Source organism: Myotis davidii, unplaced genomic scaffold, assembly GCF_000327345.1.
Source record: "Myotis davidii unplaced genomic scaffold, ASM32734v1 scaffold46, whole genome shotgun sequence".
In the NCBI taxonomy this organism is placed as follows: Eukaryota; Metazoa; Chordata; class Mammalia; order Chiroptera; family Vespertilionidae; genus Myotis; species Myotis davidii.
Genome location: NW_006383006.1, coordinates 4,544,768 through 4,555,200, shown reverse-complemented (window position 1 = coordinate 4,555,200; position 10,433 = coordinate 4,544,768). Strand labels below are relative to the sequence as shown.

The 10,433-nt window shown below is 40.7% G+C and overlaps 1 protein-coding gene across 1 annotated transcript in view; it reads left to right on the top strand.

Moving 5' to 3' along the window:
• RTF1 (RTF1 homolog, Paf1/RNA polymerase II complex component) overlaps window positions 1–10,433 on the top strand; it is a 64,265-nt gene that overhangs the window by 387 nt on the left and 53,445 nt on the right. The gene's annotated exons all lie outside the window — the stretch shown is intronic.

Here is a 10,433-nt window from a genome sequence, read left to right as displayed (position 1 = left end):
GGGGCCTTGGGCGGGGAGGCGGGGCAGGGATCGGGCTGGTGGGCCTCGGGTTCGGGGGATCGGAGGGGTCCGTGATCTGCTGGGTCCAGATCGGGGCGGCAGGCTGCAGGCCAGGCGATCTGGGCCAGGGGAGATAGGAAGTATCGCCCGCCAAGAGGCTGGAGGTTTTGGAGGAGGTGCAAGGGGTGAGCGTGGGGCTTTGGGGGTGGGGTGGCGAAGAAGGTGCGGGTGAAGTTTTTCAGACAGGGGTGTGGACGGAGAAAAGGGGCGACACCCTAAATGTTCCAGAGAACCTCCGCGGTGCTTGGCGAGGAAGACTTAGCTGCGCGCACGAATCTAGTATTTGGCAACTAGGGTCGTTCGGGTTGAGAGGGCCCCTGATGAGATGTCAGATTGAAAAAAACTCAGGAGGAGGAAAGAGGGCAGAGGTGGAGAAATATAGGGCGGTATGGAGGGACTGTGGCCGGGGCCTCTTGGTGGTTTTCATGAAGCATCCTAGAGTTCTTTCTTACTTGAAGATTGTGCAGGAACTATTGAAAGCAACTTTTGGTTTTAATGGTTGGGATTGTTTGAAAATACTGCAGGGAGGAAGCTGTCCTTTGTAGCAGTACTGTAGTGATACCAGGAGATACAAAGAGGCCTCCCCCCCGCCCCCCGCCAATGTTTTGTGAATAAATGATATGAAGAAAACATGCAAGAAGTAGTAGCTTTATAAGTTGAGTCCGCAAAAGTGCTGAACTTGGAATCTGAAAATTTGAGTTACAGACTTGGCAATGCTGTTTTCTAGCGATGTATCTTTGGTCGTAACTGTAAAATCTAGATACAACTTAGACCTTGTATATCTACTTGGGCTATTGTAAGGATCAAGTATTTGTAAGAATGTTGGTACAAGCATTGCAAATAAAGCTTTTGTATAAATGTTTTGGTGCAGGTCCTTTGTATTAGGCCAGAGATCTCAGGACTAAAATATTAGAGCATGAAATAGGAAGACTTTAAGAGGAGGGGCAGGAGATATGTTGAAGAAAAGAGGGCTGTTTTGAAAAGGCGTCTGGAGAACAGAATTGTTTTGGGATAAGAATTGAAAAGTAAGTTGAAAATATTCTCACTGAAAGGCTCCTGAAATTTATAAAGATATAAAAAATATATATTCTTTTTTTAAAAAATATGTTTTATTGACTATCTCCTGCACACCCCACACTGGGGATCGACCCAGCAGCCCAGGCATGTGCCCTGACCAGGAATAGAGCTGTTACCTCCTGGTTCATAGACGGATTCTCAACCATTGAGCCATGCCAGCCAGGGGGAAAAATATTCATGACTGTAAAATTTGGCTATAATTTTGTTTTTTTAAAAAATATGTAGTTTATTGATTTCAGAAAGGGAGAGGAAGAGAGAGATAGAAACTTCAATGACAGAGAATCATGGATTGGTTGCCTCCTGCACACCTCACACTGGGGATGGAGCCTGCAACCCAGGCATTCTAACCAGGAATCTAACTGTGACCTGGTTCATAAATCGAAGGTCAACCACTGAGTCATGCTGGCCGGGCCAGTTGATAATTTTAGATTAACGCTTAGAAGAATTAGAACCCACCCCCCCCCCTTATTTTTTTGCTATTTTCCAATGGAGAAATGTAGATATTGTAAATAATAGCATCAGCTCCCATTTGGATAGTGCATAGTGCTTAGGGTGAACTGACCATCTTAATTAGGTGTTTTATTTACATTGTCAAATTTTCAAATTATGTTGAAGTTGGTATCATTTTCCCCATTTTACATATGAAGAAAGGGAAGATTGAAGAAGTAACTTAGCGAGATTTATGCAACTTGAATGTGGTAGAGTTGGAACTTGGACCCAGACCTGCATGACAACAAGGCATATACTCTTTCCATTATACCAACTTAATCTATTAGTCTTTAAAGTTTTCATATTGCAAAATGAGAATGTTTTATGGCCATTTTTCATGTTGCTACAATTTATGTTTGACTAGTTTAGAGAAAATTGGTACACCAATTAGAAAGATTATTCAGGGCTTCCTTGGGAAAACACTCTTAAGGTATCTGTTCTGATGATGAATAAACTAAGCAAATTATCCTAATTATTCTGTCTTTAGTGATTTCCCACAGAATCTGACAAATGAAATGTGTGGAGATCTTCCTTTTGTGGTAGGCAGATCCACACAGAACTTTTCTGAAGTGGGAATTGGAGTTGGAGGGGATTGCAATTTTAAACCCAACTATCTATTTGTAAAAAGAGATTAGCATGAAATGTGCAAGTAATACCTAATACATTTAAAAAAATATATTTTATTGATTTCAGAGAGGACAGGAGAGGGATCCCTGAGAGAGATAGAAACATCAATGATGAGAGAGAATCATGGATGGATAGGCTACCTCCTGCACACCCCACACTGGAGATCAAGCTGGCAACCTGGGCCCCCTGCCTGACAGGAATTGATCTGTGACCTCCTGGTTCATAGGTCAATGCTTAAACAGGAAGCCAAACCATCTGGGCCATTATTTTTATTTTTTATCATCACCTGAGGACATGCAGAAGGGCGGGGGGAGAGAGAGAGAGAGATGAGAGGGAAGCATCAATCAGTTGCTTTCAGTCAGTGCCCCTCCTGGGGATTGAATCTGAAACCCAGACATATGCCCTCATCAGGAATCTAACAGTTACCTCCTGGTTCATAGGTCTATGCTCAACCACTGAACCATGCCAGACAGGCAATACCTAAAGCTTCCTCCTCTTCAGCCACTCACTGACATTCTCTTATCAGATGGGAACCAGATCAGAATTCCCTTTCCCTGCACATCCTAAGAGAGGCACCAATGCCTTCAGTGTGTCTGTTTAGCACTGTCCCAGGCTGTCAGAGAATCAGAGAAAGATCTCTGCCCGCCAGAAGTTTTCACCAGAAACTATTAGTAGAAGTTCAAAGTCAGCCTGGTTTGGAGTTCTTTAAGAATCCTCAGAGCGCCGTTTCTTGATTGTTCAGTTGGTTAGCGCCTTTTTCCAATATGCTAAGGTTTCGGGTTCAATCCCCAGACACATTCAGGCATCAACCAGTGAACACGTGGCTATAAATGGAGCAACAAATAGATGTTTTTTTCTCTCTCAATCTCTCTCCCTTCACCTCCCTCTCTCCCTTCCTTTCTAAAATCAATAAAAATAAAAAAATCCTCAGAACAAAACTAATATACTCTGGGCTCTTCTAACAGATGCCTTGGGCTGCTCCATCTAGTTTTGGGTCTTGATTGGGGATATAGCATCGTTTTTTGCTGTCTTGTGTATTGTCCTTGTGAAAAAGAATAAACTGTGACAAATCTCTGAGTGTCTGGTGAGATAGTGGAGCACAGTTAGTAAAGAGGTCCTTTGTCTCTGGGTTTTCCAGATGGGAATCTAAGCTGTTATGTCAGAAATATTATCTCCAGCTTGGTCCTTATGGAAGGTGAGGCAGGTGAGCCTTCTGCACTGTTTTTTCTGGCGGTGAGAAGAGGATCACTTATGTCAGAAGCTGCCTGGTGTGCTTATTCAAAATGTACTTTGCAGGGACTGGCGTCCCAGACCTACTGAATCAGACCTTCAAGGGGATAGAACCCTGGGCATTGCATTTTTGCCACATACAGCTCAGGTGCTTATTTATGTTAATGACTGAGACCACTATCTGGATGCAAGTTAATCTTTTTTTAGTGAGACACTAAGTAGTTTGGGAGAGAAATAACTTCCTGTCTCAGTCAGAATGTGTTCAAGTATAATTGAAGAAATTTAACAGAGATGTTTAAGGTGGCAGAGATGCTAGTTCTTGTAGATCTGTGAAGCTATTTGAATTGTTGGGGTGCTTTTTATTGAGGCCTATTTCTTTTTTGCCTTTTTTCTTGAGGGCAAGAGGTTTGTAGTAACTGAATAGGAGTTGTTTATATTTTTTTAACTTTCATTGCTTTTTAAGACTCAAAATTTAGAGAATTTGAAGGATTTCTTTTTTAACATGTGACCTGATAGCAACCTTACTTTTTATATTGGTCACATCCTTTCTTCAACATTAAAAATTACAAATCATGAAGATAATTTGCCTTTGGTGCCTCTTGGAAAAAAACAACAAAACAGAATTCATGACAAACCTAGGCTTTTTACTCCATCATGTGCCTCCGTGGAGATAATGTGTGTCACTTTTTATGGCATTATTTTATGCAGTGGATCCTAGAAAATGAAAAGTGTCAAAGGTAATAAAGAAATCAGGTCTCTATTCAGATCAATACAGCATTTATAAAAACTTTACTCTGCCTTCCTCAAGAAAAAAAAATTGAGCTACGTTCATATTGGCGTCCTTTATTTAATAATTTCCTTTCTTATTTAAAATAGTGATCAAGTTTTCATGTCCTGTTTCTCTCCGCTCAACCTACTTTAAGTAGCAATAGTTAAAATTGTCTTTGAGAAAAATAGAGCCCCTAAGTATTTTCTAGGAATTATTTTTAGACATTATATGTAAAAAATGTCAATGTTATAAAGTGCCTTCCATAAACCTTCTCCATTAAAGTTGGGAAATTTAAAAGCTGTGCTTCTCATTAATATAGTCTTTTTTTTTCTTCTTCTTCTTTTAGAGCAGAGTTTAAAGTCTAGACTGAACTTGTGAGAAGTGTCAGTGTTTACTTGTGAAGTTTTTCATTTGTGTCATAATGTTGCATCTAATGTTGCATGTAACTCATTTCATAATTTCACAGGGAGGTTCTTAGGAAAAATTCAAAACCCATCGTTTGACACCAGTCTGTTAGTGTTCTTATTGTTCCCTTACTAGACTATAAGTTCCCCAATGGCAGAGATTATTTATTTATTTTTAAATATATTTTTTATTGATTTTAGAGAGGAAGGGGGAGGGAGAGAGAGAGAAACATCAATGAGAGAGAATCATCAGTGGGCTGCCTTCTGCACGCCCCCTACTGGGAATGGAGCCCTCAACCTAGGCATGTGCCCTGACTGGGAATCAAACCGGGACCTCCTGATTCATAGGTTGATGCTCAGCCACTGAGCCACACTGGCTGGACGAGATTATTTATTTTTCAACAAATGTGTTGGACAGTGCAAGGCACTAGGATTACTGGGTGAACAAAATAGAAGTTTCTGCTTTCAAGGAGCTTAGTCAGAAAGATAAAATGAGGGGAGTGAGAGTGAGTGGGAGGGAGGGGCAGGGGCAGGCATTGCTCAGAGTCATTTCACTGTAGACTGTATGAAGGAAGAGCAAGGATACTGTGAGAGTATGACCAGGGATCGTATATTAGCCTGGTGGGAGTGACATTTAAACTGAGACCTGGAATATATGGTAGAAGGAGATTAGGAGACTGACAAGTACGAGGGAGTGTTGAGTGTTCATGGTTGAGGGACCAGCATGTACAAAAGCATTGAGGCAGGAAGGACCTAGTACCCTCATGAAACTGAAAGAAGCACAGTTACTGAGATTGTAGAGAGAGTGGTGCAAATGAAGCTGTAGAAGTAGATTGCTGTATGATTCTCTGAGGATGGAAAACCCAGTTTAGTGGATCACAGCCAGCATTAAAAATAGAAAGGAAGTCCTAACCGGTTTGCTCAGTGGGTAGAGCCTCGGCCTGCGGACTGAAGGGTCCCAGGTTCGAGTCTGGTCAAAGTCATGTATCTTGGTTGCCAGTTTTGTCCCCAGTAGGAGGCGTGTAGGAGGCAGCTGATCGATGTTTCTCTCATCCATGTTTCTAATTCTTTACGCTTTTCCTTCTTTGTAAAATCAATCAAATATTTATATATTAAAAAAAAAAAGAAATGAAGTTGAACCTAATAGAAAACATCAACTGTGTCAGACCTGGTAGTAATAAGTATTGTTTTGTGAAACATGTTTCATGTACATGCATGTACATGTATACTGGATAATGAGGTATAATTTATGTACAGTGTGCTGGGGTTAAAAAGTTTAAAGGGGGAAAAAGCAAAAAAAGTTTAAAGCTTCTGGCAGTGTAGGCAATGTTAAGGACTTTGGAGATTATTCTGAGGGTAATGAGGAACCATTGGAAGATTTTAAGATGGAAGAGGTGTTAAGATTTGCCTTTTATGAAGTTTGCCCAGGCTGCTATGCAGATAGTAACCTGGAGAGGGGACACCAGTTAGGTGGCAAGAGTCCAGATGAGAGAAGCTTCACTAGAATGGAAGCTTCAGGAGGGCAAGACTATTTATTTACTTGTTTGTTTGTGTGTGTGTCTTGAAAAATTTTTATTAATTAATTTTAGAGAGGAAGGCAGAGAGGGAGAGAGAGAGAAAGAGAGAGAGAGAGAGAGAGAGAGAGAGAAAAGAAGAAGAAGAAGAAGACCACATAGATATGTTGTTCTACTTATTTATGCAATCATTGGTTGATTCTTGTATATGGCTTGAACAGGGATGAAATATACAACCTTGGTGGATGGGAACAAGGCTCTAACCAACTGAGTTACCCAGCCAGGGTAATTATTTGTTCATTGTAGTATCCCTGTACCTATAACAATGTCTGGCATGAAGCAGACAACCTGTCAATATTTGTTGAATGAATGCCTGATTTGGATTAGTATGTTAGTTATAGAGACAACAGAAAGTAGATTTGATTGGACATAATATTCAGGATATAAACTGAGAGGACTTGACTGATTGGATGAATGTTGGGGTGAGAACGAGGAGGCTATGATATGAGATAGGGAACCCTGGAGGAAGATCAGGTTTAAAAGTGAAGAAAAAATAAATAAATAAAAATGAAGGTGAGGATCGTGTTCTGACAGGTGTGGTTCAGTGGTTAGAGGCTCGATCCACACACCAAAGAGTAATAGGTTCTATTCCTGGGTTGTGGGTTTGCTTCCCACTCCTGATTGGGGTGCGTGGGAGAGGCAACCAATCGATGTGTCTCTCTCACATCGATGTTTCTCTCTCCCTCCCTCCCTTTCACTTTCTCTGTAAAGCAATGGAAACAATCTTCAGGAGAGGATCAAATAAAAAGAGTAAAGGTGAAGATCATGACTTCACTCTTACTTTTGTAGAGTTTAAAGTTGTCTATGAGATGTCCATAATGCCTGCCTGGCACAAGTAGGCACATAATAAATCTTTTGCTACTTACCAAGTTTTCTAACCTGGTTACAACAGGATCACTTACAGAGATAAGGGATATTGTCATTTTGGGGACTCTTGCTCTAGCTTCTCAGCTGTAATAAAATCCCTTCTTTAAGGAGTAAAAATGTGTATTAGTTAGAAAGTGTACTAGAAGAAGGAGCTAATTAAAAACCAGTAATAGTAGTAGAATTTAAAAAACTTTTATATACCTTTTATTTTGAATGGGTTGACAACTGATTTTATTTTATCAATTCTGTGAATTTTTACTTTATTTTTTTTAAATATATTTTTAATGATTTTAGAGAGGAAGGGAGAGAGAGAGCAAGAGAGAAATATCAGTGATGAGAGAGAATCATTGATCAAGCCCGCAACAGGGTCATATGCCCTGACTGGGAATCGAACCATGACTTCCTGGATCATAGGTAGTTGCTCAACCACTGAGCCATGGTGGCTGGGCAATTCTGTATTATATAAATATATAACTCAGTATTTTATCTACAATTATAAATACTTTGCTGGAAATTTGAAGGGCAAGTTCCCGCTTTTAGTGCCAATCGTGTGAAATATAAAGGATTATTATATTGCCGCTTTGGAATAATTACTTTAGAAGGGGTTTTTTATTATATATTCATTGTTTTAATTTTTTTATTATAAAAATAGTACATTCTTGTTGAAAAAGTTCCAACAAAACAGAAATATCCCTATGTCCCAAAAACATACTTATAGAATGGTTCCGTTCCTCACTCCTGAAAAGTAACCAATGTCTTCCTCTTTTGGAAGCATGTTCCTCTACCAACAGTTTTTTAAATTTTATTTTTGTTAATCCTCACCTGAAGATATTTTTTCCATTGATTTTTAGAGAGAGTGGAAGGGAGGGGGAGAGACACACACAGAGAGAAATATCGAAGTGAGAGAGACACATCGATTGGTTGCCTCCCATACACACCCTGACTGGAGCCTGCAGCTGAGGTACCTGCCCTTGACTGAAATCAAACTCTGTGGCCCTTCAGTCCGAGAGTTGATACTCTAACCACTGGGCCAAATGGGCTAAGGCTCAATAATTTTGATATGAAAGAATAGATATTAAATCTCAGATTTAAACCTCTGAATTACTACTCTTTCCTCAGTATCTCTAAGTCTTCCCTCTTCTCTCTGTTCCTGTGGTTACTTACCTTGGCCAGATCACCATCCACTCTGATGATACCGCTGTGGTTTCCGTCTCACTCTCCTCTGCATTTGCACCCTGGCCCATCTAGTCCGATCCTCTGTCAGACTGCTCTTTTAAAACCTTCCGGGGATGGTTAAGTGAGAAATGCTCACCTGTCTAAATTCAAATAACAGACTCAGAGACGGACGTATGGTGAAAACAAGACTTTTAATGTGTTCTCGAGAGCAGGTGTCCGTCTGGTTGTATAGGCACTTCTGAGGCAGCACACAGCCTGTTTATTCAGTCCCTCCTCTGGTACCTTATTGGCTGAGTACTATGGGATCACCTGTTTCCTCACACGTCACTTAGGTCTTATTATATCCCATTGGGCCATTTAAAAAAACTGGGCTGAGGCCTTTTTTAGTTGCCTCCACCTCCCCCAGTCACCTCCCTGCAGCTCAGGGCGCGCCCCGTTAGGGCCGCTCTTGGTCCTAGTCTCAGACCTTCCCAGAGGACATGGGGTAAAGTGACAAGGTGCACTCAGCTCGTAGCCCCACCAGTGAGCTTCCCTCTGCCCTACATTCTGTTTGGCCTGGGAAATTCAGTGACTATTTCCATTAAAAGTTGGCTATGTTGGAGATGGATCACTGAGGCCCATTTTCTACAGTTACTCCCCTGCTTAAAACTATTTGATGGCTCCCATTGCCTTCAAATAATAGCCAGGTTCCTAGTCCTGTTTTATAAACTTCAGAATGATCTGGTTTCTTCTTATCTCTAAACTACCTCTTTCCTTCTCCTTGCCTGTTAAGCTTCATTCACATTGGTTTTCTTTCAGGTATTTGACTAAACCAAGCTATTGTCAGCTTCAGGGCCTTAGCTATTCCATTTGGAGACTTCTGTCCAAACACTGCATCCCTCCTTCCTCTCCCAAAGCCTCCGCCTAAATGCCATTGTCTCAGAGAAACCTCCCCAGTCATCCTATCACAGATAAGTTTCCCATTCACTCAATTCACTTCCTTCTTAATACTGTCACTAGATATAATTAATTGTTTCTTTACTTGTTTATTGTATGTCCCCACTACTTAAATTCCATGAGATAAAGAAGGGAGAGAGAAACATCAATGATGAGAGAGAATCATTGATCAGCAGCCTTCTGCAGCCCCCACCCCCCACTGGGGATCGAGCCCATAACCCAGGCATGTGCCCTGACCAGGAATCAAACCATGACCTCCTGATTCATAGGTCGAGGCTCAATCACTGAGCCACTCCCTCTGGGCCTTTGTATCTTTTCTTCATGACTGTCTATCCAGTGCTTGGTAGATAGTAGGTACTGGTAGATACTGGTTTGCCTGGAACTGAGGAGTTTCCCAGAATGCACGACTTCTAGTGTTAAAACCAGGACAGTCCTGCTCACACAAGGATGTTTGGTCACTCTAGTAATTACTTACATTAGTTAGATTTGTGGAATGAATAAGTAAAAAAAGAGCTTGAATGTTAATTGGCTAGGAAAACCTCAGCTTTGTCCATATGAATTTCTATTCTCTTTTTCTAGGGTATAAAATATGTGTCCCACTTAAATTTGGCCATGGGAGGTTTGGTTAAAGAGATGAGATTTAATTTTCTTTAAGTAAGTAAGAGGGAGCTAGGTTGCTCTACTATAGTTTGATCCTGATATGACATCACAGAAAGCTCACTATTTGTGAATGATAGGTGGGGGAATTAAATCTTAAGGTTTAAGTCTTCACATATTGATGGATTAGAATTCTAATCTTAACCAGAATAGCATTGTTTTAATAAACATTACCTTAGTTCAATCAGACTAGCTTAATTATAGGGTCTCAGTTTTGGCAGTTTAGTTTAATGTAAAATATGGCTTTTAAGCAATGAAACTGCCCTAGAAGCCAGGTATGGCATCCTACACAGCCATATCGATAGTATGTTGAGCATTGTCATTACTTTAAGCAGAACTTTAAGTTCAGCTTAAATTTGATATACCATGCTGGCATTCTATACTGCCATGCCCCTAGAGCAGCGGTTCTCAACCTGTGGGTTGTGACCCCTTTGGCTGTTGAACAACCCTTTCACAGGGGTTGCCTAAGACCATCCTGCACATCAGATATTTACATTACGATTCATAACAGTAGCAACATTACAGTTATGAAGTAGCAACAAAAATAATTTTATGGTTGGGTCACAA